Below are 26,415 nucleotides of genomic sequence, written 5' to 3' on the forward strand. Positions count from 1 at the left end.
ACGAGTTTTTATTACAAACGCGCGAAAGCGGCTAGGCAGCCGAAAATGTACTAAAAAAAGAAGACCGAAATGGTAAAATAGAAAATAAATGAAAAAGGAGTAGCTGAAAAGGTAGTAAAAATGGGCAAAGCGAGCGAGGCTAACTGAATTCCTTCTGGGTGGCTGAAAGGGGACGGGCGGCGGAAGGGTTGCACATAAAAAGTAACAGCATTTTTGCCTACACTTCAAGGAAAAATTAATGCATTTCTTGTATACTTGTATTACTAAACAAATTTTTGATCCCCAAACTGAAGTTTTTACCAAGATAAAAGCGCTCATAATTAGTAGAAAAATGTAAAATATCCGAATAGACTTTTACTTAGTTGCTTTTCTGAGCTCAAGAACACGAACACACCGATTTCTTTTCGAGTGTATACGCTGACAGAGAGGGCGCTTAAGGTTGGCCGGGAAGAGAGTGGCGGAGAGAGCGGCAGAGGGAGCGGCAGACAGATGAAGACCAAGACTGCGAAAGCATGAAGCAACATTATTCAAAAGAAAGCCAAGTTAAGGCATGCACACACACACACACACACACACACAAGCCCACGAGCGAAATAAAGAGACAGATACATGGCAGCATAATGCAGCAGCGAGAGAGTGAGCAATAGTGTGAGGGGTGGGGGTGGGTGGTGATGGTGAGTTGGGTGGCAGATCGGGCCAGGCATTAAACATCATTCAGCGACTGCGACGTCGGCTGCGATGCCAGCTGCGCCGTCGACGGCGGCAGCGACGCCGGCAACAATCACATGCCGACATTCTTTCATTCGTACAACGACCTCGACTTTGATTTGCAGTTTTGGCCAACACAGAGAGCCGCTTCGGGCCAACGCTGAGAGACCCGGCTCGCAACGGCCTCTAGACGACCTACACGCCTGAGCAATGGCCGCGAAGAGAGCGAGCGAAAGCGCCGTCGGCTTTCTTCGGCTCCACGAACGTTCGGCCATAGCTTTGCTCGCTCGCTGGCTGCGAAACTCCATTCATTCGTGCTGCGCGTCTCGTCTGTGCCGGTTGTCTGCTGGCTCTCTCCTGCCTCTCTCTTCCTCCACCAGCCGCCCACCGCCCCCTCATATACACACCAACACAAACACACACTGACAGTGCAAATGTTAAACAAAGACAAAGGCAGTAACAAACACACACGCACACACAAGCAGTAACAAACACAGTGCTCCAGCTAAATAAGTGCAAAAATCATACAAAAATATTCCAGACAAATAAAAAAAAAAAGAAAAGTGAACAATCAGCCGAAAAACTGAAAACTGTGGGGCCCAGCCAATGCGTCATTCCCGCAGTCGCTCAATCCGGCAACAAGAGCTATCGCCACAGACACGAGTATTCGTATTCGCACTGCCACTCGCACTCGCACAGTTGCAGCTACAAAGTGCGAACGACTGGGCCAGACATCGCACCCATATACCCATACACCCAGAATGGGCATTATAGAACCGAGATTCTGCTCAAGAGATCGCAACTTTTTTTTCAGCTCGCGAAGTTAGCAGGGCAGTGCGGCACTTGAACAAGCTTCTAGAATTTCAACTACTTCAAAGGAAAGTACCCCAGCCTTGGCCTTTTGATACTGAGTATCTTGCTTAATGAATTTAAACATCAAACACCTAAGTTGTTGGATGACATCTTAAGGTTCTAGTTCTAAAGTTCAAATGCTAAATGTTTGAATTTAATACAGTGTGGCTTCCATTTAAAGCTTATAAAAAGCGACTGTGATAAACCGAAAGCGGGCTAGGCAGTTCCTGCCACCAGGCAGCGATTTTCGCCCAGTGTAGATTGGCAGACAGCAGGCAGACTGAAAGCGCAGTGGGAGGGGCGCCGCACAGTTATCAGTCTCAGTCTCAGTTCCAGTCTCGTACCCAGTACCAAACCCCAAGCCAAACCCAGACTCAGACTGAGACTCAGTCTCAGAAACTGAAACAGAAACAGAAACAGACTTAAAATCAGACTGCGGCTGAAACTGAGACGCCGCTGCCGGCGTTGTCTGGAATTCATATTGCCCATATGTGAACTCACACACCATACACACACACACACTCACTTACTGAGACACCGTGTGCCACACGCCCATTTGCACACATGGCCAACCGGATGTTGCAGCCATCTTTGTCATCTTTTTCAATCTCAGCCTTGGCTAAGGTCGCTCCTGCCATCCGATGTCATCCCATCGACCAGAAAGAGACAGCAGCAGCGAGCGAGCGAGCGAGAAAGAGCCGGGTGGCTGGCGATGCCGTGAAGTCGTGAATTTATAACAAAACGCTAGACTCGGCGACTCTGACCGACTGGTTTGGCGTGTTGGCCCGGCTGAAATGGTTTTTTTTGTTGTTTTTATGGCCATAACAAGCAGGCAAGCAGAGCAGCAACAACTGTATCAAAAGCATACAAATGCCGCAACCCAAAAACCCACTACACAAATTCTGAATGGGCAAAACATCTGAATATTCGAGATGGTCGAGAGAGAGAGGGCGAGAGGGGTGGAGAGCCGTCGATAAGGAAGTGCGGGTAAGCAAATGCAAATAGATATATATATAAACATGAACAATTGGACAGAAAATCGTTTCAGTATTATCGAAATTTAAGTTTTAAGTTTTAATATTAAATTAAATTGATTTTGAATAAACATTGAAACAGCAAATTGCTTGAAGATTTAAGTCCTAGGCATCTCACAATTAGCACAATTAAAAGTCCAAGGGCTGAATTGCTAACTTGGCAGCCAATTGCCGCTATCAAAGCCCAAGTTATTATTTCTGCCACCTATTTTCGATTGCATGTTTGAGCCAGTTGGCTGGCACTGCGCCTGTGGGCGTGTAGCTGCCACGCCCCTCCGCCGAGCGTGCTAATGAAACATTTAATTAAGGCATTAAACATCAGAAGCGCCATCAGGGGAGCATAATGAAACCGTATGCCAACACTATGCGTGTGTCTCTGTGTTTATGTGTGAGTGGGTGGGGTGCTTATGGTGTTTGTGCACCTGAATCGTTAACTCAAGTCAAGCCCTGCTGATCAGCCAAAAAAAAGGTAGAGAGGAGAGCCCTTCCACTTCTCAATCCACCCTCGCTAATGCCGTCGACAATTGCCGTAAAAGTTTATCGCCCGCATTAAAAAACCATGGATTAAAATTCAACTTCAAATAAAAGTCGTGCATACGCCAGCCAAGGAGAAACAAAAAGAACAAATTCCCATCTCTATTTCACAATTTTTTGGGGTCTTTTTTCGACTGCTGCCTCCTCTGCACATTTTTCACTTCGTTCTTTTCTTATACGAATTCTTTGCTGGTCGCAAATTTTTTTTGTGCCCACATTTTCCTTCTTTTTGGCAGTTTTTCGTTTTTTGTAATAAAGATAAGAGCTCCACTTTTGCTACCTGCATTGCCTATTGCCCATTTCAGCCACCTCCCCCTTCCCCCGCTCTTTGCCGACGTTGGAAAAGTGTTTGGCTAACAAATGTTGTCCACTAATTGCAGGCGAAAAACATTTTCTCGGCTAACGAATTAAGCGATGTAAATTTTTGCGCTCCCGAAAATAGGGAAAATGCCACGGGTCTGGGTTAGATTACAAGTTTTGGGTGGCGTGGGCGTGACACGATGGGCAAAAAGTCAGACAGACATGCAGACAATTTCATATAAAATGCATGAGCATGAAACCAATTCAATAGCCAAAAAATACTAACACTCCCACACACACACATGGGAGCGGAAAATGGTTTTGTTGGCTGGATGGAAATGCGGGGGGGGGAAAAGGCGGGCTAAAAGGGGGCGGAGGTGCTTCATGTTAACTGCCTGTCGAGCAAACTGCCATCGCACTGAACTCATAGTTGTCCTAGTTGTAGTTGTACTTGCCCAAAAAGTAAAAGACGAGCACGAAAACGGGGTGGTGGGTGCTCGCAAGGGGCAGGGGGAAGCGGAGAAAGGGAAGAAAGGGGAGAAAGACGAGAAAGGGGGCTGAGAGCAAATTACAGGGAGCCAGCGGCTGAACGGAACGGCACAGAAAGCGATGCTAACTTATAGATACAAGATACCGACGATGAAACGAATTTGAAACAGACGAAAATTTGCACAAAAAAATTACAAGAAAAATGCCAGAGTCGGGTCGGATGGTCGGTCCGCCCAGAATCAAATAGAAGCGACAAAGTTTTCAAATTAATTTATTGATACTGCGATAAAAGAGGCACAGTGGCAAGCGGCAGGCGGCAAGCGGCAAGCGACAAAGAGATAGCAAGCGAAGTAGCAAAGTGTGGGAGATAAACGTTTTATGGTCCTGGCCATCAGGAACGATGATGAGATTGTGGGCGGGGTATTCCGGACGGGGGAGGGGGGGTCAGCAGCCGGACCCGGTTTAATCAAATGTATTGAAAATGTTTCGATTCCTGGGCAAAGTTTCTACAGTCACATGAAAGAGCCCAGGGACATCAAATGATTTTTGATCGTCGAGTGGAAGAAGGACAAAAATGAAAATGAATGAACGGTTGTAGAATGGTGTTAAGCGTATAAAGTTGGGCTGGGAAATAAGCCAGACACATAAGGTGCAATTAATTTAAAAGATTATAGAAGAAACTGAAATGCAAGGTGAACAAAATGGTTATATAAGCTATGTAGCTCCGACTTATTCTCAGCTGCGAAAGCTTCATATGCAGATGGCCAGTTTCCGGTGCTGCTGTGATAACATTACTTGTCACTGCCACGAAAAGGAAATTTCCTATCATTAAGAGCCAAATGTGTGCTATCACAGCGACCCAAGAACTGAAAGCTCAGCGAAAAATCGAACAAGAAATCAGCATACGGCGCACCTACAGCCGAGTGAGTCCAGAGCACAGAAATATGTACATAACGATGAGCCATGAGCCGCACACGTTTATTTATAAGGCCTAACAACAGTGAGCAGCGGAATATGGAGTATGCACATACAAAGCATCTTCGACGACATCCCCTCCATGGATCCCCCTCCAAAGAGCCCCCTCTTTAGATCCCCCTCCATAGAGCCCTCTCCATAGAGCCCCCTCCATAGATGCCCCTCCATGTGGCCCCAGCATCGAAACGATACTTGTTCAATAACCGATAACATTTCGCTTCTGCTGACTTTGACTTTGCACATCTCGTCGTCTCGCTTTGGAATTTGTTGTGCTGCTTTATATTCGGTTCGTAGTTTTGCTGATACCGACCGAAGCTTTAAACGCGAAAAATGCAAATTTTATTTCGCTATTCCGAAGCTCATCCTCTTGCCTCTCGCCCAACCTTCAACGCCTATCGCATCCCGGCTTTAGTTGTGCATTTGGAATTGTTTTGTTTTTTATTCGCTGTACTGTGTGTGTACTGTGTACTCTCATTTCTTTCTATTTGTTTTAAAACGCCGCTTACCCCGATTTATTTATTGTGCCATTCATGTTTCTCTATCTTTATGTGTGTGTTTTTGTGCCGCCCCTCTGTCTCGCCCCCTCCCCCCTCTGCAGTTGTGTTTTGTGTAATGGCTGCGATATTTATGGCCAGCGGGTTCTTCGTCCTGCCGACTCCTAGAACCAGCAACTGCTGCAATTTATGACCATGGCCATGGCTAGGAATCGGCATCGGCGTTGGCATCGGAATCGGCATTGGAATCGGATTCGCATTTGGATTCCGTATCCCTGGGCTAATAAAATATTGAAATATATAACAATTTGCATGATATTCGGTTCAAGTTCTCGGGTAGAGTTGAATAAATATCCCATTCCACAGCGAACCGGGGCAATTGTTTTCCTACTGCATACTCTAAATCTCGCAGCCTTTGGAGTGCAATTTATGTCGGCCGGTCGTCGGTCGTCGGTCGGCTTTGATTGCAATTTCAGTTTGTAGCCCCAAAAAGCCTTAATTGACATCGGAGGCCGGGGAATTCAGAGTGCGGTCCTGGGGAATTGCGAATCCATTACTAGTCCGAGCACAGCTTCTAGGCTCTAGCAGTTGTCTTGTCAAGTTTATGGCTCGGCTAACCGGTCAGCATCTCAATTGGATGCTCTTTCCAATTCCCGAATTCCCGAATTCCCCCATGCCGAAAGTGAGCATTAGCCAAGCCAGCGATGTTGCCGGGCCCATAAACAAAGAGTTTGAAATGTTTAGCCCGAATAAACGGCAGCTATTTCCATTCGCATTACGTCAACATACGCAGATGTTCCGATTTTAGCGGCCGGCACATATTATACATATACATATACATATGTATGTTGGCGGAGATAGACCCACATGTTTGGCGTTTCGCAAAGCGGCCAATACATAAAACTTGCTATAAACAAACAAAGATTTCGCAACCAGCAACGCAGAGAGATTTTGCGAGAGCATCTAACCGATTTGTAAACAGAGATCGAGGTGGAATAGGTGGGATAGGAGCACCGGGGTAACCTTTCCATGCAACCAGCAGCCAGTAGCTCTAAACTCACTAAAACCAGTACCTAAATCAACAAAGTATTCGAGTATTGTATCATAGCCAATTACTAATTACGTTTAACATCCAAATCGCTGCTAGATAGAACATAAAACAGGAGTATACAAAGCAAAAAGCCACCCTATACATGCAATTTACCCAAAATTCTGTTATCATCAGCGTCACACTTGAGGCAAAAGGCAACAATCAGAGGCAACTAGCAACTAGCAACATCCTGACATCGGCAGCAAGAAGCCAACATCAATCCAGAGCTAGTGGCAACTAGCAACACTGCGACATGGCCAACAGAAGCAACAACCAGTGGCAGCAGCAAGTGCTGAAAGCAGCAACAAGCAACATTCTACACAGGTTGTGGCAGCAACATCAGACCGGTGGCAGCCATCAGGAACACCAATCAACTCTGTCATCGGGGGCGTTGCTTTAATATGCAGCGGGTTGTCAAAAAGATTATGGCGCATAACGACAACACCTGTCGCTGCCTGGCTGATGTTGATGCTGGCGATGTTGTTAGTGTTGCTGGTGTTGTTGGTGTTGTTGGTGTTGCTTGGCCTGATAACACACGGAGATAATGGCGCTCAACAATCTGTTGCTCGGCGAATGGCCTGGAGCGGCTGCTCCTGCTGGTGCTTCCTTTCGACTGTCTCGCATTTAATGTGGCCACATAAATTTCGGGGCAAATCAAAAACGCGTTTTATGGCTTGCCATCGTCGATGCTGCCACTGCCACTGCCACCGCTGCTGCTGTTGCTGCTGCTGTGTCCTGACTCGGTCCGAGGGCTAACAAAATTTATTGCATTTTACAAGCATATTACAAACGCTCAGCCCGCACGTACAGAGCTTTACCCACTTTCGCCCCCTGTTCTCCCTCTGTTGCCTTTGTTCGGGCTCTTCAATTCCCAGCAGCCACATAAAGCGCGTCATGTCCGCTGCTTGTCCGTGGCCTGTCCGTATTGTCCGTACGGTTCGCACTGTCCGCTCCGCTGATGCTGCTGCTGCTGCTCTGCTCCCCGACTGCTGGCTGAGCCCCTCGATTCTTCGTGGCTGCCAAATTGATGCAGACTCAGTGGCGCCAGGAGCGGCAGCAGATTCGGCTTTTGACCATGGCTATGGAGCAGGAGTAGTGGAAGTGGAAGTGGCAGTGTAAGGGGATGGGGATGGGCGAGCAGTCAAGATTGATGGCCCGTTGAATTGCTCGCTCTGCGGCTATTCCCTCGACTTCTTTTGGGGCCCGTTCCTCGAGCTTCTGTCTCACCATATGAATTACTCATTGCTCATTTTTGCTGCAATTTATTGTCATTGTTGGTGGCGCGGCTGCCACAACTGCCCCGATTGCCACGACTGCCACGGTTGCTGCTGTTGCAGTTCTGATGCCGCTATCGCAATTGCAATTTTTCTTGCACATTCTTTATGGCAAGATGTTTTTCTCGCTAGATTTTTCATGTCGTCGCGGGTCTCTTTTTCCCGCTGTATGAGCGAGCGTGGCCGGGCATATTTCGTCGATATTTACTTAAATGCCCACAAAGGACACACAGGGCGCTGCTGAGTTATGGCTGCAGGTCCTTGAAGGCTGGATAAGGAATCGCGGCGATCATTGGCGAACATGGCGCGGCAATTACAACTAATGCGGCAACTGCGTGTTCCTGCTGCCGCTGACATCATTAGGCTCATGCACACACACATACATTGATGTGAAAATGGTACACTGGGGAAAATAGTGACTCAGTGTTAAAGAGAGTAAAACTATTGACTGTGATAGCAATCCTTTATTTAATAAAAAATAAAGGCACTTCAGCACCTCTGCAAACAAGTAATTAGTTATTTTAAGCCACCATTTGCAGAAATGGGGTTTTTCTCTGTGTACTTACACATATTTTCAGGCTGGCACATCGTTTGACTTTGGCCACTTCCGCCTAGTCCACAGGCTTAATTTCCTGCTCTCGCCTCTCGCACAACATGCCGTATGTGTAATCAAGTGAATGGTGCCACATGCCACATGCCACACACATGCACACACGCACACACACTAGCACCAACACTAACACTAACACAAGAGTATCCACTTCCTTTTCGCTGCTTTCAGGCTTTGCATAATCACAGAAACTGCCATTTTTCATCAAAGTAATTACGAGACTTCGCCTGCCTTCTTTTCTTTTTTTTTCTTCTTTGTTCCCCTTCCAACAGCAACCGCACACACACACGCATGCCACGCCCACCGCCCTAACTGCCTGTTTAAACACTTTGCCAAGCAGCCGCCCGTTTGTGTCCATTTTTATGTGGCGTCAAATTAAATCATTTGATATGCATTAAAATTTTATGCACCATTTTATTTTGTTAGCATAGCTGTATCCCTTTCAAACCCACATTCTGTTTTTTCCGTTTTTTTTCCTTTTAGGTTTTGAGTATCCATTTCCATTACTCGACACTTTTGTGCCGTGAAAATATTTCGTTTTTGGCGTTGCCTACTTTCGAGCGTTGGCGAATGAATTTTTTATGTGCCACACATTTTGTTAACTGACAAAGGGCCAAGTCACTGGCTGCATGGCAAATTAATATTGCAAATACCTTTCAGTGGGATTGGTACGCCGAAGTGCTTATGCAGATTTACAAAATTTGTTGCCATCGTTTGTCCCAAACTTTTTTGATTTCGCTCGTTTGATTGTTTTGTTGCTGCTGCTGCTTTTGCCGTTGGACGAGAGGAATCCTTTTTACGCCCGCTGTGCACAGAAATATTAACGAGCCAAAGTTCCGTTTGGCAAACATGAAAGGCGAGAGCAAGAACCAGAAGTTCCACCACCCCAAGCCAGCCCCAAAACTAGAAGATGAAGCTGATTGCCAAACAGGAAAAAAAAAGGGTTTGCCATTGCTGGTGGGGCCAAAAGGGGCCAAAAGTCCTTGGCAAAAACTGGGCCACGCCCATGCCAACAAGGTAAGGCAGAGGAATTTTTGGCAATGAGTGGCATGAGTGGCAGCCCCCCGCCTGCGGGCCATGTTTTGTTTTCTGCCAATTGGCGTGGGCTGCTGCCTCAGCTTCTGCCGCTGCTGTTTTTCCACCTCTGACTCTGCAGGGCCGGCTGCCAAGAGCCCATGAATTTCCCAGCAAACAAGAGCACATACCCACATGTCCTGCCATTCCTTACGGCCTTTACACTGAGTGGGTGTGCACGTGTGTGTGTGTGCTTTCTTGGCCAGGTTGTCATAATTTCCAAGTGACCCACACTGCATGTGGTCATGTTTGCTATCCCATACAAGCACATACATACACCCCTCCTTATGTATGATTTATGAAAACTGCTGCAAAATTTGCTTTGCCGTGAAATTCGAAATCCTTTTGAAAGGCTGCAATGAAACGGGTTTCTTAGCAGCTTGCTTTCCCAGCGCCGCAGGTGACACCATTCAAGCAGAGTTCAAAGTTCAACCATTTTGTAAACTGTATTAGGAAGCGAATTAACAAAACTCGCTGTATTTTTGCGCAGGCTGGCTTATTAAAACAACCTGTGCAGCTGCTTAAACACAAATGGGGCAAATAATTTCACATTGAGTTCGAGTCAATAAAGTGTAAATAACACTGCAGTCCAAAAACGCTGCCAACAGCTGTCAGTCGCCAGCAGCAGCAGCAGCAGCAGACTTTTCCATTACTTTTTTTCTCCTTTTCTTTTTTTTGGGTGGTGCAATGGTGCAGTGGTGCAAAAGGAGCAAGAATGGCCATGTAGACAGCAAATCTCCCACACACCCGAAACACACACACACAATTGTATGTTTTGTTCGCTGTCTTGTCTGTTGCTGTTGCAATCCTTTTTAAGCACAGAATGCAAGCGAAGTTTTTTCGAGGGGGGGGAGGGGGCGAAACAAGACCCAGACAATGAGATGTGGTTCCTGTAGTTGCAGTTCTTAGTTTATTCTTTCAATTCCATGTCGAGCATGCGGTTTTCCAGCTCCAAAAGCTCCAACGTTGTGCATTTGCAAGTTTTTAGTTTTTGTCCAACCGACCAACCGACCGTACAACTCACCACCCCCCTCATACTTGCCACCCCCCCGCAGCTCATTCCTTTTTATAGACTCCTGCACTTGTCGCAGCCCATTGTCTTGGACACAGACTCCACTCACAGGATCTGGCGCTCCAAGGACCCAGCGGGTGGTCTGCCAGGTGAGTTCTGTTCTGTTCCCTTTGCCAGGTGCTTTTCGGGGTTTAGTTTCTGACAATACGCAAAAGAAAATATGGCGTGCGGCGGAGCTGAGAGCGGGGGGAAGTGGGAGTGAGCTGGAAAAGTTTTTGTGCGTTTTCATTTTAAGCATATTATGAAACTTAAATGCGATGTAATTTGTTCTTGGTTGTCTTGGTTATGGCTTAGCCCGCTTTAAGGATATGACAGTTTACAGTTCGCTCTTGAGTGCGGTTGACAGGTGTCTCTGTGGGTGCCTGTGTGTGTGAGAGTGTATGAGTGTGTGTGTGCGAGTCTGTGTGGGTGTGTGTGTTTTGGCCGCGTTTTTCGGGGCTCTGACAGGAAAACGTTTTCCCGTGGCCATGTCATTGTCCCGTTTTTAGTGCTGTCACATTTTGTCACCTTTGTGCGGCTCCTGTCTCTCCGCCTCCTTCTATCTTCATCTCTCTCTCTCTCTCTCTCTCGCTCTATCTCCTCTTCCTTCTCGCTCCCTCGCTATCTGCTCTTGTCGCTTTTTGTTAGCACTGATTATATCGCCATTATTAGAGGCTGAAACCCCTTGAATCCCCCCCCTCCCATTCGCACTACCATATTCCGTTGACGTATATGACGTTGTATGCTTGCTGACAGCTCGCCTCCGGCAGGCTTTGCCACCCCACCCCCCCAACTCCCCTGCATCTGAGGTGTTAGACACACTGCAGGAAAAAGTTCTAGAATACGCTCACTTTATCCTCCATCTTCTTGAAAGTATAAGTGCACAAGTTTGTTTGTGGTCACCCCCACTTTAAAGTTCTTTCATACTCAACACTTATTAGTTTGAAATTTGTTTAAGCGTGAAGAGCTGTCACTCTTTTTTTTCCTGTGCACTTCTCTCGGCCCGCTGTTTCGCCAAAGTTGCCACTTCCATTCTCGCCATAATTGTTTGCGGTTGGCAGTTATTAATGCGGGGAGGCTGGCAGCCAGGATGAACAGCGACTTCCTGCCTCCGTTGGCCACGCCTCCCTAATGAGGTCATTGCTTGACAATCGCATTTGCCATGCAACATTTGCTGCGACGCTGCTGCTGCTGCTGCTGTTGCACTTCTGATTTGTTGCATTCCCAATGCAGCAGTCGCACTGCATCGCATCGCATCACATTGCATTGCATTGCATGGCATCTTCAGCGTTGTCCTTCGGCATCGCTGCTTTCATTTCCGCTTCCTATTCGCCGTTCGCTTTCTTTCCTTCACTTCCGCCCCCTCACCTCACCCCCCCTACCTAACCCCACCCCCCATTGTAGCTGTCATTAGGCGCCGCCCCCTTTTACGCCCCCTTTTCCCGCCGCCCCTGGTGGCCACATTTCATTTGATTTTAGTTCATTTTAACTGTCTTTTGTCTCGTGTTTTACGCTGCTTCGGCATCTTTTCGCCGCCGCAGCGTTGCTTTCATTAATTTCGCCAGACGCGGGGAAATTGCGAAAGGGGGAAGGGGGAAGGGGGGCGGGCAGCACTCTCTCTTCTTCGACATAATTTATGCGACAAGGCGTGCAGGAGATAAATTTCCGTCGTTTGCCATTTTTCGCTTGCGTTGTATTTGGTCTAAATAAATTAAAGCATCCTCTGTGGGCCAAAGGCGAGGAGTGCGGCAAGAGGGGCCATAAGCTGGCCAAAAACTGTAATAGTTCCCAGCGCTTTTTGGGGGCAAGACGCAGGCTTTGAGCCTGTTGATTAATGCCCGCTCTTAATTGCATCGAGGGGGTGGCACAACAATGCACTCGCCGCAATGAAGTGGCGAAGTGCAGCCTGCAGCGATGATTGCTCACAAAGATAGATAGATATGAGGCTTCTAGGTGAAATGCTACTACATATGAGGCTTCACACATTTAAACACAAGCTAAATTAATATTATTATATTTTGGAATATTTTATTTCTTACTTATGATTACCGAAAGTAAGTTCTACACTATTGTGGCATATTTATTCCCACTAAAGTTAATATTTCTGTTTACTCATTTGTCACCTTATGTTTTGCTGCTCGACATCTACTAAGTTCCTTGCTTTTTTATAGCTGTTTAAGTAACCATTAACCCATTTTACTACACAGTTATTTAATCGAAGCCCTTGTATTTTCTAACTCCGTTTATTTCCCCGTTTCCTTTCTATTACCTCCTAGTGTGCGCATTTGCATTAATGCTCACACATGCCATATCTGTTTGACTTCTACCCTAATAACGAGCTTTTAGCTCACTCTGTGGCACTCCCCGTGACAGCCCCAGTTGAGCACGCCGCATGTAAAATAGCATTTTCGTGCGTTTGTTAATTAAAAGCGTACATTTGGGGGGATGGGAATGGGTTTGGCCCAGGCACGTTGCACGTTGCAGCTGGCATGTGGCAGGTGGCACGTTGCTGGATTGCCGGTTTCAACTGCCATCTGCCCTTCGATGCAGCAGCAGCACTGATGCGTTTTTGAGGTAAACCATAAATAATGAATGAAATTAACAGCAGCGAAAGGGGCAGAGGGAAAAGGGCTGGGAAATTCCCCATTTCCACGGCGTCTGTCACACGTAAATGTCGCGTGTGTGTGTGTGTGTAAGTGGCTGCCGCTTTTCCAGGCAAAGCCAATGCATTTTCATATTCATCCTTTTGCGAGCAGGGCCACAGATTCCAAAGCAGATTGAAGAAGGAAATTTTGTGATTTATTGCCGTCGAGTTGCAGGAATTATGGTTGCAGTTGCAAGACATTTTTAACCATTCGCCGTCACAGCTCTGAGTTATGGCCCGCATAAATTATGCACAGTAGCGAGCGCCACGCAGAATCACAATCAGAATGGAGATAATGGCCAGGCTCTCAAGGAGTTGGCCAATATTGGCTATAATCGATTTGTTACCACCTCTGCCGCCGAGTGGGCTTATGAATGTTTATGCTGTCGCTTAGCCCTTTTATGCGGCCATCAAAAGTGCTTTGTGCTCCGTTAGTTACCGTCAGTTGCCAGTGGGCAAGCAAAGCTCGCATTTCCGTTTCCGGTCATAAAACTTCATTGGGTTATCAAAATGGGGGGGTGGCTTATTTATGCTCTGGCCATTACTTAGCCAAGTCTTGCGGGCACATGATTTGCCAACAAAAGATACAAGTTGCAGATACAAGTGCAGCAGCGTAATTCAGCTAGCAGAAGATGCCAAACAATTTATTCTGCACTCATGTCTAAGCTGGCGCAAAAATATTCATTTATTTTTGTTGGCACGACGGCAAGGCAGCAGTCGGAAACCGCAGCAATTAACAAGGATAAGGAAGGGAAAATGGCTGGGAAAAGTTGGGAAAGCTTTGGGGGCAACGTGGTGGATGGCTGGCTAGCTGTATGCTATAGCTGGCCAGTCAAGTGGCCAACTTTGTTGTGGCTCGCAACTGGCACTTGCTTATCTCGCATCGCTGCATTTTCATAATAAACAAATTTTATTTTATAAATGCTCTCCGGCCCGGGGAAAAATGAAGTCATGTGGTCCGAGACCCTAAGCCCCCTTAAACTCAGAGTCCTATATACACTGCATATATTTGTATATATAGTATATATATATGTGGGGGCTTGTCGACTGAGACGAGAACTAATGTGCGTTGCACTGCAAGACAATGCCAGCCAGGCAGCCAACCAACCAGCCAGTATCCTCCATCCATATCCTGGCCACATTCTCTCACAGTTGAGCAAGCAAAGCAATTATTTATATTTTTGGCTGAGCATTTCTCTCCTGCGGTCTTTGGGGTTTTCGAAGGAGGAGGGTACCTCAGGCCACAGCTCGAAATTAAAGTCACACATCGCAAGGAGCTGCACAATAAAAATGTGCAGGCCACGCAAAACGTGCCAGGATATTCAAGTGGCCAGGACATCCATGCAGTTTATGGCCGAAAAACGAAGGCCCTCCCTGACTTTGGCCTGAAAGTAGTTTTCATTGTTTTCCCTGCCCTCGGTTTTATGTGCCATTCCGGCGCTGTAATGCCCTACGTAGTGGTGTCCTGCAGACGACGTCTGTTTTGTTGTGGCCACAAGCAACAAGGACTTCTAATTAGCACACTGTCAGCGGCGGTTGGACGAAGAGGTGGTGGTGCTGGTGGTTGGCAGGACAATGAGACGACAAATGTGCTTAAATGGCCGAGTTGTGGACGCCACTAAAAACTCAACTAAAACTAAAATTGCACGACGAAAGGACGCGAAACGGAAACCGCAAACTGGCAAATGGCCGCCACTGCTGAAGGACATTACCAGCTTTTCGGGTCCTCTCGCTTCTGCACACATGCTACCTTTTTGTATGCATAGAAAGCGGTGGCTTTGAGCCGCCTGCAAAAACCTTTAAGAATAAAAATGGAAAAGCTATGTACGTCCTCTAAGCGCCTGATGTCCTGCCGTTGTCCTGCACTCCTTCGGCACAACTATTATTATGGGAATTTTCATTCTGACCGTCTCGTTTGCCACTCGCGTCTATTTCCATTTTGATTGCAGCTGCTGTTTCGTTTTTTTTTTCCTGTGTATTTCGGTTTTTTCCTCGAGCCGCCACCACTGCCCGCAAATGTATGCAACACATTTCGTATGCAATGGTCGCGGCAGCAAATCCGCAGGATCGTCAAGGGGCTGAGCGTTGGACGCGAGCAGTGGCACGGGGCAGGGGCACGACTGCCACTTCCGTGCTGGTCGGCGGAAATGGCGGCGTCAGGTCGCCAGCAACGACACCCAGGGCCAAAAGTGAAATCCGAAGCGCCGCTGGAAAACACATGGAGCCAGTTGGCAAGGGCAGTCGGCAGGACGGGCTAGGAATGAAACCAGGACATGGCAGGACGAGGCAGGACGAGGCGAGGCAGAGGCAGAGCAGGGAAAGGGTTCCAGAGACGGCCAATTGAATGTGTGGCTCTGGTTTCAAGTGCCGCCACTCAACTAGCACTTATTGCATGCGACAAACGACAGCAGCAGGCTCACAGGACACGAATGCGAATGATGATGGGATGGGATGGTCTGTGGATTTTTGTGGAACGGAAGGCAGGAAGCAGGCGGGCAGGAAGATGAGGACTCTGCTCCGGATGCGGCCGCAAACTTTTGTCGTTTTTTCAATTTCAATTTTTCACTGAAGTGCCCGCTCCTTCTCACTCCTTCCATTGGTTTATCCCTCTCTGTCTGCACTTAAAGCAGTTAGCACGATGACCATCATTGGCATATCCATGTATGAATTCAAGCCCATTCTCCGCCACCAGGGCCATTTGCCGCATATGGCGCTGTTTGCAAGCGGGGGGCAAGGCGTCATGTAATTGTTGAACGTTGCAAGGATCCGCAGGAGCAGTTGGCATACACACATTATGGCTACGCAGCGTTGCGATGGGGATTTTCGGTGCCTAAGCGGCCGTGAAGTCGGAAAGCAAACAGAACTGCAGAGAAAGCCAGGCCCGGCACAGATTTAATAAAGTAAATCGAGTTTCTGGGTAATCTAGCCTGGTTTGGTACTTCAAACTGAGGGTATAAGCCCTGGTGTTGAATTACAAAATATTAAAGTGCTTGAGGGGTTAAGAAAAGATGCGAAGTCAGCTAAATGTTCGGGTTTTGAGATAAAGGATCATACGAAATAGTGGGTAATACTTCAAAAATCAGTAGAATACTTTTCAAATAATTATTAGAAAAACTTAAATTTATATACCAAGTATCTAGGTAAGAGCCAAGTATCCAGGCCAAACCTTTCGCCACACTTGCGCTTATTTCAATAATTTATATACTTTATCCAGTTAACGAAGCCCCAAACTTCTTAGTACTTTGGTAATACCCCGAAAGTAACTCCTCTTTTCGGGCCAGAAGAAGTCGCTGGGATGGGCACTCACCTGGTGTCATAACTGCCAACTGCAGACGTAGCCGGAGTCCGGATTCAGGAGTGCGGGGTGCGGGGTGCGGAGTGCGGTGCTCCGTACGGCAGACTGCAGTTATTACGGCCGTAAGCGTAACTGTTATCTGTTTTTGTGCCCGGACCCGTTTTCGTGTTCGTGTTCGTGTTCCTGTTTCCATTTGGGAAATTTCAGAAGTTCGTTGATTCGTTTCTTCTTTTTTCTTCACTTTTTTCGCATTTTTTTTGCTGCTGCTGCTGTGCCCGTTCCTCGCTCATAATTTAATATTTACAAAGTGGAGCGAAGCTGGCAACAGAAAACTGCAAAATAATAAAACGAAATTACCAAAGGGCCCCAGAGAGGAAAATGGGGGGCGCAGGGCGGGGCAGCTGCAGGAAATCTGTGCTGTGCATTAAAAAACGCTTAGGGCAGCAACTTTGTCGCCTGCCAGGCGACTGTCCACTGTCCAGTGTCCTCTGTGCCCAGTGTCCTGTGTCCTCTATGTCCAGTGTGTCCAGTGCCCAGTGTCCAGAGCCCAGTGTCCTGCTGGCTGGCATTGTTCATTGACAGTTTGGCTTCCTCTGGCGAATCTGCGGACTCTTCCTCTCTCTTGAGAGAGTGAGTGAGAGAGAGAGAGGCATGAGGTCCTGCACCCTTTTACCCGCTGAGCCTGTCGTGCATTTTCAAATTTGTTTGTTTTTAATTAATTGCACGCGCGCTGGCGATGACGATGTGGCCGACAACACAGCCAGCAGCAGCGGCAACAGCAGCTCATATGTGACCGAAAATGAAGTAGGAAAGTAGGAAAAGTGCGGGAAAATTCGGGGGAAATTCAGGCAGGGGGACTGCGTGCTGGACAGTGATTAAGCGAGCCGAAACTCAGTCTGTAATGGCGTTGGCATGCCAGGAGATTTTAGATAAAGTCCCCGGCCTACTCGCTTTTCAGCCGATTTTCCCATTTCCCCTAGGCGCGGCGTCGCCCTCAAGTATGCCATAAAAATGTTCGGACTTAATTTCGATTAATTTACCAGAGTTTTCCCATTGTGTTTTCCCCACTCTCCCCTTTCCATCCCTTCTTTCTTTTTTTTTTTAATTTTTCGCTGGTCCCATTTTGGCACAATTACCAACACCATCAAAAATGAAATCAAATTGAAGTTTCGCCGAAAAAAATGAGGCAGCAGCAGAACACCCTTTTGCCTTGACAGCGACGACTGAGCAAAATTTGCATAAATTTTAAATTTCAATTTGCAGTCGGCGAAAAAATGAAGAAAAATTATGCAAGCCGAGAAAAAACAGAGAAACAGAAGAGTTCGAGACATCTGCAAACGGCAAAAAATGCCGAAACCAAATTAGCAGACAACAAAGAGACTCTCTATCGTTCTTCCCCCGAATTTGTTCACTTTTTCATTTTTTATTTTTTCTTTTTTCTTTTTTCTCCTTCTCCTCCATGCTGACTAGTCAGGCGAACGAAGGACACCCTTTTTCACTCGGTAGCTAACGCACTTTGCCAGCCGAGATGATTGTGTCCTGCTGCCTTTTGCCTTCTGCCTTCTGCTTTTTTGGCTTTTATCGAAGAGCGAGTCCTTGGTGCGTTTTTCAAACAGGTCCTATGTCCTATGTCCTCTGTCTTGCTTCTGGGTCGTTTTACAAATTCTTACACATCCGGCATGGAATCACATGTGTGTGCCCTGGTTGTGTGTGTTTTGGTCAGGGTTATAACGGAAAAGGAAACAACTGCCATTGGCAGCCATACGACGTTAAGGATAATCGTGATGACAGCATATTTTGTTACCCACGGTCCAGCTTCCGATTGCTTGTGTGATGTTCGTTTGGTTCAGTTTCAGGTTTAGTTCGGCTTGCTGTCAGTTGGCTGTCTTTAAAATGACATTAAAAACGGGCAAATAAGCTTAGCAAGACATTCGGCATTCACTTTTGACTTCTCACCCGCCGCCAGCCGGGAAAAATCGAGCAGAACTAAACGCAATTTAAAATAAATCACAACACAAAATGCCGAAAGAGCTACACCCATTTGGCTGTGTCTTACAAGTGGGCGTGGCCTTGTGTGACTGCAGATTGATACGAGTATGGGAGTATCTGTGTGCTGCTTTAAAACTTGGGTGACAAATGTGAATTTTATGTTGATTTTTGCCAGGCAGCCAGGGAGCCAAGAAAAAGAGCTTACTCTAATATTTTCTTCTTTCATTTCTTTCAGATGTCTTTGGGGTCCCTGCTTGGCAAGATGGAAATCTTAATCCAAACGGATGGGATGGGAATCTGGATGGGAAGTCGAGGTAAGTGGCTGAGTTTCTTGCCGTATTAAGTTTCCGCTTAGCAAGCAAAAGTTCTACTTCACTTCTGGTGAAAAAGGGGTACTTCTGTGCTGGGTGCGTTGAGTATACGCAACGTGGACTGACCCTATTAATTGAACGCTTGTTTATTTATGGGCCTCGTTATTTGAGTGCATTCAAGTGTTTTGTACTGCGAGTGGCCACGCCCCTTCTGGGCGATGGGCCATGGGCGATGGGGGGTCCTGCAGGCGGGCAGGCACTATAAATTGTTAAGTTTTATCAGCCGCAACAACAGGAGCAGCATGAATAATAAGGCAGAGCAACGCCCACTTTCGCATTGCGTGCGCTCGAACAGGAACCTGAAAGTCCTGAAAGCCCCAAGTCCTGAAATTCTGAAATACATGCACACTGCCACTCACATATGCAAAGCCACACGCACACGCACACACACACACGCACTCGCACGCACAATTGAAGCGGAAGTGCGCATTGTTTCCGCTTTTAATAAGAGTCGTTGTTCGCCGCAGCGCTGCAACAAGGCACTGCATATGCTCGGGCATAATAATAAAGCATGCCGCTTGCCAATGCAGTGGATTGGTATTGGGACGGGGACTGGGAGTCGGGGGGCAGGGCCATAAATTGCATTAAATTGCATTTAAATGTGTCGGACAGGTTAACAATGCGAGGAGTATCCGCCATAATTGATTGTAAATTAAACCTAACTCCGGCCAAGGCCCTTAAAGGCAGCAGCAACAGCAGCTTAACGGGCGCATCCTTAAATTGCTCGTAATTATTCGGGCATTTTAACACTCTTCGCCGCTGTGTCCCCAGTTTAATTTCCACGCTTTTGAGCGTGAAATAGCCGAAAGAAAAAAAAAAAAGCAAAGTTGGGCAAACTAGCAATTTGCTATGCTCTACAAGGCGCTTTTTCCTGCTTTGTCCTCCTCGGGGAGAGCGAGAAAACTTGAATCTTATCCCAAGGAAATTTGCATGTCGTTTGTGTTCTTTTTTTTTTGGGTTTTCCCAGCCAGAGCTCGTCCTTGCTGCTTTTGGTTATGGCATGCCTGTCGACAATTAAACATATTCACCATTCACATTAATTGTGGCGAAAGTTTCGGCCAGAAACCACCAACCTGCTGTGCCACCTGCGGTGGCTGCCACAAGCACACACTCAGGACATTCTCGTTTCCCGTTTGTAGTGCCGCCGTTTGTAGTGGCTTATACTCAATTTCTTTTCCTTTTTCTTGTTTTTTTTTCTTTTTTGCCTTTTTGGTCCTCAGCTGGAACTGACTATGATCTATGGCACTTGGCATGTGTGAAAGTGGGTTGGGGCGGGCGCAGGAAAGGGATGGGCACTCGGAGAAAATTAGGGCTGCGATCAGAAGGCAAATGTGTAATAAACTTAAGCAGGAACTTTGTTTGCACAGAACTGTAAAAGTTTACACTTAAAACAGCATTAAGTAGTTAGGAAAATATTTAAAAGAAAATGTAAGAATCTTCATAAAGTGCTAGCATCAATTGCAAACCAAAGCATTCAGCCATTTCAAATATTATTATGGAACTAAGAGAACGGTTTAAAGGCGACCAACACAGATTTTTTCCGAGTGCAGCTACCCAAGGTAGATGACTTTGCGTCTCCACTTGATTAGCATTCGCCTTAGCCATTTGAGTCGCTTTGTGCTGGAGTGCAGGAGCGTGCCTATTGATGCGTGCTAATTGCGAGGCGACTCCGCATTGAAGTCCGTGCCAAGAATATCCTGGTGCGCCAGGATGCCACATTGTTATTTGGACGTAGCTGGTGTGCATAACAAGGAAATCCGCTTCGAGTGCGAGTGGAGGCGAGTGGAGGCTGCAGTTGGTCTTTGTCTTGGCGGAAGTTCTCGAGTGCTCCGACTGGCTTCGAGTGTGCTCTCTTCGAGTGTCCTGTCTGGCCGAGACTAGCTCCTCCAGCTTTGCCATTTTCCATTTTCCATTTCTCCAGTGCTGGCTGACCCACTGCAACGGGCTTATCGGCCGGAGTCCTTTGGCAAATCAACGACCAGGGAGTAAACCACTGACGGCACTTATCAAAACGTTCAATCAATCAATCAATTGTTGCCAACAAAAGGGCGCTCAGAGAAAAACACAGTAATATCACTCATACGCCCATTTGTAGCGACAAAAAAGCAGTGCCAAACCAAATCAGCTTAGGCTAAAAAACAAAAATAGGAAAACAGGACCAGCAACTGGGGGATAAAAAACACAGCACCACTATTACAAAGGACATATGCCGGCTGACATGAAAGCAAAGCCCACTCCCACATTCGGTGGCCGGCTTTTGTGTGGCGGCTTTTTATTTGTCCATGGCCTCTGACCCAAAGAGACCCCAGCCGAAAAGCCAAGCCAATGGACTGGCGGGCCAACAAATCAGGCGCAAATCGGCCAGACAAAAGGCGACAGGCAGCAGGGGCGGTTAGGTGAAAGCCCAGGCAAGAAGCGGCTAAAAAACGTGCAACATTCCGCATGTCACTGCAATCCACTGGATGTGTCAGCTTCAGAGCTTCGGAGCTACGGATTGCCAGGATTGCAGGATGCCCACCTGCAGTTCGTCTCGTTAAAGGGCTGCCGCCTAATAAGCCAATTCAAAGCAGTTTCACTTGGCGAAAGAAAGAAAGGCGGGGTGTGTGGAGGGTTGAGTGTGTGGCAAATGTTTATCCAATGTGGCACATGCATAAATTTATGCTTGCACACATTTTGTCAACATCTGCAGCATATTCACAACTTGCCAGATACTTTTCTGGCTCATCCAGCTGCCATCCACATCCACATCCACTCACATCCTCGCCAGCGCTCTGCACACACATCGTGAGATTGCGGCAGATATTTGCATATTATGTCTATATGCAAATGATGGCGCAGGAGCAAAGGAGCAGAGGAGCAGAGATGACGGCACACGCGGCGTATACGTGCTGCATTAACATATCAATCATTCGTAGCGTGGCCGCTCCTTCCGCTTCCGAGCAAACATTTAGCTACATTTAGCGGCAGATAAAGATGAACGAGTGTAGGCCATGATTTTTCTGCGTGACAAAACTTGCGCCATAAATCCGCCGAGAGTGGCATGCCACATAGTCATGCAGTTTATTGAAAAGTTAATTGCCACGGCGGTCGAATACAATACACATTGTGTGTATACAATAAATTAATGCCAACTAACAACATTGTCAGCGATAGCCATTTCCTACGCATCCCAGCATCGTGTCGACAATTGTAATTGTTGTGCTGATTGTTTAATTGCGGCCATTTTGTGATCAGTTTCCGTTGGCCACACACACACACACACACAAACAGCCATCTGCATACACACACCCGATTGTGTACAAATATAAATATGCAATTGTATTATTGGATGCATTTCAATAGCCAACACTGTTTGGTTAAAAAATTAGCATCTGCGATTTCGTCAGCACGCATGTAAATCACTCTCCGTTCGTGGACAAATATTTTTGCTTTGCAATTTATATTTATGCTATATCGTTGGCATTAAATTGACTTTTTGCAATTGGTTTTTGATATTTTCATAATATTTACGCAATTGCCAGGTCATAATTTGTGATCGACTTCCTTTTAAAGAGTGACGCCTAAGTGAGTGAAAAAAATATAATCGCTGGCAAAACATCTGTGACAACGTGGCGTATGATTTATATATGCGGGTCCCGCACTCTGCATTTTCGCGGTTATTGGCTGGCTTTAAGCCATGTTTGCGCTTTATTGGATTTTATTATGTTGCTAAAAAACCGCGAGAGAACATTAATTGCATTTAATTAGAAAATATTGGCCATTAGCGGTGGGCCGCCGCAATTTATGCAGTTGCAACGCGGCCACATTAACTGGGCTTATTTCGTGAGCCAAATGACATCAGTGGAGCATATTTTCGCAATGTGTTCAGATCAGAGTTCGCAGATGCGAGATATCACACAGTCCAAATGGCGTCATTCGGCCGCTTCAGTTGAGTTTTCTCGGCAGTGAAACGAGTTTTGAGCTTGTTTCAATTATTTGCCACGCAAATACAAAAACCATTTGCGGGCAGGGTCGAGGGTGTTTGTCCCATTACCAATTAGATGAAATGGCTTCGCCCTGAGCTCAGTTCAGCACTCAGCTCAGCTCAACACTCTCTCTTTCTCGTTTCGCCGTCTTCTCCGGGTTTCAATTTAATGAATATGTAATGGCTGAACGAAAAAAGTTTCCGCTTATCTTGCCCCATCTCCGGACAACTTGACTTGTAACAAAAAGCTTTATCAAGCTGCGTTCTATCTGCTGCGGGATTTTCTGCTGCTGGCAGCTGTTCCTTCAACGCAGCCCACATAATTTTTGGCAACCAACCCCCGGAAAATGTACTCGCTCTTTTCAATCTCAGCTTGTAATTGACGCCGTACTTGGCGGGTGGCATAAAAAATAATTTGATTATTAACTCGAGCCGCGCCAAGACGACGAGTGGGGAATTTAAATATTAATTGAAACAGCTCACAGGACTCGTGGAGCCTGTCGCGGGACTTGTTGACTCGTGACTCATCCGCAGGCTAATCCCCGACTAATCTGGGACGGCTTTTCGCCGCCAACTGGACCCTTTAAGTGCCAGTGGATAGGCCAATCAATTAGTGGCAGGCGAATTATGTTGCATTTAAATATGCCATGGCCGGGCCAAGATTTATGCGGCTCATAAATGTCACCGGCAGGATACGCACCTCGATTCGCACAATTAATCTTGTGGATGTCAGCCTTATAAATATGTGAGTGTGGGTGTATGTGTGTGGGCGTGGCCGAACCACAAAGTCAATAATCGCCCATCACCAGCTGTGGGAACTTGAGCAGCTGCATGAGGTAGATCTAATAAAATAATTCATTTCGAATTTACAACTCACAGAGCCGAAACGAAAAGAAGCCATATGTCAATTGCAGTTGCACACGGTCGCATAAACAAGATGGCAGACACGAGTCACAGCCAGAGTCCTTTTTCGCCAACCAGCCAGATCCTTGCCCCATCCTGCTCCCATTCCGGTGCCTCTCGCTTTGGCACACAATGACATGTCAAGTGCAAAATGCAAAACTGGACGCCACAGAACTTTTCGCCAATTGTTCGTCCTTCTTGTCGGCCTCGCCCTCGTCCTCGTCCTTGGACCCTCGTCCTGCGTCGTCGTCGGCCCCTCGCCGACTGGCTGCACCTACAACTTCCGGCCTTTGTTGAAATAACCATAAAATCAAGATAAGTTATTGGATTTGCTGGCAGGAAGCAGGAATAAGCACTTTTTGCCTTTGCCCTTCTGGCCCAGCGACTAGGCCTCGTCCTTTGCTCCTTTTTTTGGCCTCCATGTCCTTGCCTTGTGTCGTAGATTAATTGCTTTTTTTGGGGTGAGGCACGGGCTACCAGCTACCACTCTCCTCCCGACTCCTGGGAAAAAACATTTTTGTGTAATATAAATACGAATTTTTTATTTCCTGCCTTTGTGCCCCGCCTGTGAACTTTGTGTCCCGACGATTGCCGGGGCCAGTGCTGCAGCTCCTGTTCCAAATCCAGATCCTGGCTACTGTAGCCGCCCATTTCCCTCTTTGTATAAATAGTGACGCTCACAATGCCGCTGCTCAGCCGGAATGGAAATGGTAGTGGTAGTGAGTCTCCGCCACAGCTGGAGGCGCCACACAATCAGTTTTCACAGCTCGCACTTGCCTAGGTCCCTTTGCTTTTCCAGTTGCCAGTTCTCAGTTGCCAGTTACCAGTTCCCAGTTGCCAGTTGCCCCAGCTAGCACTCCTTCTCCTGTTCCTGCCGCACTAATGCGATTAAGCCGCTTGTTGTGGCTGTCAACGCGTTGACTGGTCTACTCCTCCCCAGTCACCACCCTGCTCTCCCTCCTCCAACCCACTGCCAACCTCTTCCAACTGCCTTTGTAATTCACTTAAGTGTGGCACTTTGGCCTGCGGTAAACGCCGTCCATTGTTGCCCCACTGTGCTCAGGCACTGATCTCTTTAGCATATAGCCAGAGGCCAGAGAGGTTTACCTTTGGCCAACGCTCAGATTTTCGGCTTGGCTCCTCCGGTTTAATCATAAATTTCCAGCTGGATCTCTGCTGCCATTGTCCACTGAAATGCCACGCCCACCCCTTCCCCACAAAGCGAACTGCTGTCAAGTGGACTTAACCTCTTAACTACATTTTATTTGATGACATTGTGGCGTGTGGCCAGTTTAATCACGATATTACGCCACAAAGAGTGCGAGACGGCTAACCCAATTGGACTCTGTTCGTTCACTTAAAGAAAATGGTTATTTAAATCAAATTATTTCCACATTTTTAACTAAGCTTCTTGTATATATTACGAGCTCTGTGTTCGTACTACAGTACAGCAATTTTAGATTGCTGTTTAAAGTAATATAAATGTCAGCTACTGACAGGATATTCGATTTGATTGCCCTTTTGGCGCTGTGTCCCCGCTTTTCAATAATCCCAACTCAGATTTAGCTTAGGACAGTGCAATTATACACAAAGTGCTTTTGGGTGGCAGGACGCCGTAAAAAGTAACAGCTGAAAGGGCGGCGAGTGTCACAGTTTAGGAGATCCCAGGACTTATCGTCCTCATCCAGCCAGTCGCCTCCTCCTCATCCACTTCCCACTCCACCTCCACCTCCTCCTCCAAGCTCCAACTCACGCACAGAGGCCTGCCCCGGAGGCAGGAAGTCTTTACGGGCTCACACGCTCATCAGGAAGCCACGGCAATCAGGACATTCGGGGGAGGGCGACAAGGAGGCGAGGGGAAAGGAGGGGCGGAATGGCACTGGAATGGCACCAATTGGACTTTATTAATTTGAGGCCGTGCGTGTCGAGTTGTCGACTCGACTCGACTCAACTCGACTCAACTCGACTCGAGGTATTTACAATTGTTGTAAATATTTCCTTTATTATTGTAATTATATTTATGGGAATGCGAATTTGAATAGGCTGGGGAACTGAGACGCAGGCGGCGGAGAGTGGGGCTCTCATGACAATGTTGCGTGCTGTCCCCAGCTCTTAAAGGGAATTAGCAGCATATTAAACTGATTTTTATTGGGGCAGTGGCAGGGGCAGAGGCAGGGGCACTCGAGTTCCAGTTGCACATGGCTGGGGCCGGAGCCATTAATTTAACATTTGCAAATGGCCCGAAAGTATGCAACAATTGTGTAAATTCCGCTCATAAATATAAGCCAGCCTACAACTAATTTGTGGCCCTTTCTACTCTCGTTTCAGTAACACACACACACTCGTAAACGGACTTCTTGGGAACCCAGGCACTTCCGGAAAGGATGGCCCTACTCCTGACTTCTCCTGGTGCTGCCTGCTGAATCCTCCTCCGGCTGGGAACCAACTTGACTCCGGGATCTTGGCGCAACTCGAGTCGGACGCTTCAGGTAATTATGCATATTTAAGCAGTTTTGTCTACAGTTTTACGGGAAGGCGCCTAAAAGGATGCTTTAAATTAATTATTTATGCAAGGTGGGGCCGACATATGCAAACATTTGTGCTCGCTTCCCCCTCTCGAAAGCCAGGTGCGCCTGTCAAGTGGACTCCTCACGAGCAGGAAGCCAAGCCATCCTGTTCGTCTCCTTAATGGGTTTATACTCGCATGCATTTTAAAGGAATAGGAGTGGATGTGGATGTGGCGTGGAGTGGGCAAGGACCTGCA

General features: G+C 47.1%; 1 long non-coding RNA gene across 1 annotated transcript; it reads left to right on the forward strand.

Annotated features, from left to right (window-relative positions):
* Window positions 1-2,033: 2,033 nt before the first annotated feature.
* LOC122614148 lies at window positions 2,034-26,037 on the forward strand. The gene is made up of 3 exons (XR_006325728.1): window positions 2,034-2,547; window positions 18,649-18,727; window positions 25,980-26,037. It is a non-coding gene; the product is annotated as an uncharacterized LOC122614148 (long non-coding RNA).
* Window positions 26,038-26,415: the final 378 nt, after the last annotated feature.

Source organism: Drosophila teissieri, chromosome 2R (assembly GCF_016746235.2).
Source record: "Drosophila teissieri strain GT53w chromosome 2R, Prin_Dtei_1.1, whole genome shotgun sequence".
Lineage (NCBI taxonomy): Eukaryota > Metazoa > Arthropoda > Insecta > Diptera > Drosophilidae > Drosophila > Drosophila teissieri.